Source organism: Petaurus breviceps, unplaced genomic scaffold (genome assembly GCF_028583685.1).
Source record: "Petaurus breviceps papuanus isolate PSGF00001 unplaced genomic scaffold, PetGlider_PUasm1.0 90740, whole genome shotgun sequence".
Taxonomy (NCBI): Eukaryota; Metazoa; Chordata; class Mammalia; order Diprotodontia; family Petauridae; genus Petaurus; species Petaurus breviceps.
The window spans coordinates 4,245,556-4,247,971 of NW_027187330.1; the positions used below are offsets into that span (position 1 = coordinate 4,245,556).

At 37.0% G+C, this 2,416-nt stretch overlaps 1 protein-coding gene across 1 annotated transcript in view; it reads left to right on the forward strand.

Moving 5' to 3' along the window:
- CNNM1 (cyclin and CBS domain divalent metal cation transport mediator 1) overlaps positions 1-2,416 on the forward strand; it is an 84,544-nt gene that overhangs the window by 43,215 nt on the left and 38,913 nt on the right. The window lies entirely within an intron of this gene.

A 2,416-nucleotide genomic window follows, 5' to 3' on the forward strand; every position in this document is an offset into this window, starting at 1 on the left:
TCTCTCTCTCTCTCTCTCTCTCTCTCTCTCTCTCTCTCTCTCTCTCTCTCTCTCTCTCTCTCTCTCTTTCTCTCTCTTTCTGTCTCTCACACACACACCTACAGATTCAAAATAGCAACATTTTCCCATGCCCTCAGAGTTGTTTCTGTTCCATGACAATTTTAAGGTAACGTTTATAGAAATATTAAACAAAGAAAAAAGTGATAATTTGTTAACATGTAATAACATTCCAGAATAGTCATCACTCTATTCTTTCTTGGACCACTTCCCCTTAAAAGTTCTTTCCTATGATCAATATCTTTTTTTTTTCTACAATCAATATCTTAACCTTGATTTTCAAAAGAAAAGATACTCTCCCCAGTTGGATCCTGGCACTGATCACTACAGGCAATCTTATCTAGATAAGAAAAAGCTTATTATCACCCTTACTCCATTTCATAGGAAAAGACTAGAGGCTTTGTTCTTCTTATCTTTTCAAGGGAAAAGTCTAGAAAAGGTTATAGGTTAGAGAAATATTATTTCATAGTATTTTCAGTTTTGCAATTATATTTTTAAAAATACATTACCACATAGTATATGGAATATTTCGTACCCTTAGTCTCCCATTTCTGGAACAATAACAACAAAATGGGGGGAAGTTCATAGATTCACAGATTTACATCTGGAAGGGACCTCAGAGGTTATATAGTCCAACCCCTTCATTCACTCATGTCTTCTCAGGGGCCAAGCATGATCATAGTAATTGAAAAGTCTTCTGGTTTATTCTTTTTTTCTCTCTGTTTACTTAGCTTCTCTGAAGTCTTTATATTCATCATTTCTTGTAGGACAGTAATATTCCATTTCATGAATATTTTACTATTTGGTTTTATTGTTTCCCAATGGATGAGATCTACCTGCTTCCAGTTTCGGGATACTACAAAAAAATCCTTGTAATCCTTTTATACTTGTCAGAGTGGCCTCTGAGAATATCTTTATTCTCTGTTCCAGTGGAGTAGAGCTAGAGAACAGAGGTTACGTGAGCTAAGTTCTGTTGGACAACAGTAGATTTAGTCAAGTAGATAGAGAATGTCACAAGGCACTTCCCACACCCAAAAATATCTCCCTACTAGTCTTGCCACTGTATCTGAAATGACCATATTAGTCACTCTTTTGGATGAAAGAGTTGGAGGCCGCTATGAGAGTATAGTTGTTTTCTTAGAGAAATATGCTATTAATTGAAGTCAGTTTTCTGATGATCCAGCCAGTCACTAGCAAGGCATTGAGGGAAAGGGATTCAAGATAAGGTGTAAGATAAGGATTCAAGATAAGGGAAGACTATCAGATGGTAATCAGGAGGCCTGGTCTCTAGCCATGCCTTCACCACTAGTGGTCAGCTAATTGATACAATGGATAGAGCTTTGACTTGGAGTAGGAAGTCCAGAGTTCGAATCTAGCCTTAGGCACTTGCCAGTTGTATGATCTTGGACAAGCCACTTACCCTGTCTGCCTGAGTTTCCTCATCTGTAAAATGGGGATAATAATAGCACCTTTAGCCTAGGGTTGTTGTAAGGATACAATGAGATGATATTGGTAAAATTCTTTGCAAACCTCAAAGCACTATCCAGAGAAAGAATTGGAAAGAACTGAGTTTATATCCAGGTGGAAGCAAAATACCTGATCTTTTTCCTTCTCTTGTTTGTCCTCTTTCCCATTTTTCATTCCATCTGATACAATCCCTCTTTATAACCTGACTAATGTATAATGTGAAAGTATTTACAGATCCTATACTTGACTATATGCCTCCATGGGGGGGAAGGGGAGAGAGGGGGACAAAATGTGAAACTCAAGGAAATGTGGAATTGAATCCTGTAAACTAAAAGGAAACAAACAAATTAATTAAAAAATATAAAAATAAAAAAAACCTCAAAGCACTTTATAAAAACTATGGCTATTGCTACTAACTAACCAACTCTGGACCAGTTACTCATACTTCCTAGACCTTAGCATAATTATCTGTTAAAAAAAGGGGGGGAAGGGGAATTGAAGTAAATGATCAATTCTGTATGATTGTGTCAATCCAGAGCTTGGGGTGAAAATGACTCAGCATCAGTCCTGGGTGATTGATGCAATGTCTCTACAAGTGTAGTCCCACTGAGTGGGAATAGAAGTAGGTATGGGGAAAGCCAAGGATGGTATGTTTTTTTGCCATGATAGCCAAAACTGTGTCAGTGTCCATTTAGCATTTCCATGATAGCTAAAGGTCCTTGTATAGACAAGTAGACAGATGGACAGATAGATGATAGACAGATGGGCAGATAGATAAAAGATAGACAGATGGACAGATAGATGATAGACAGACATGCACAAATAGATGATAGAATGACAGAGGAATAGATAGATAGATAGATAGATAGATAGATAGATAGATAGATAGATA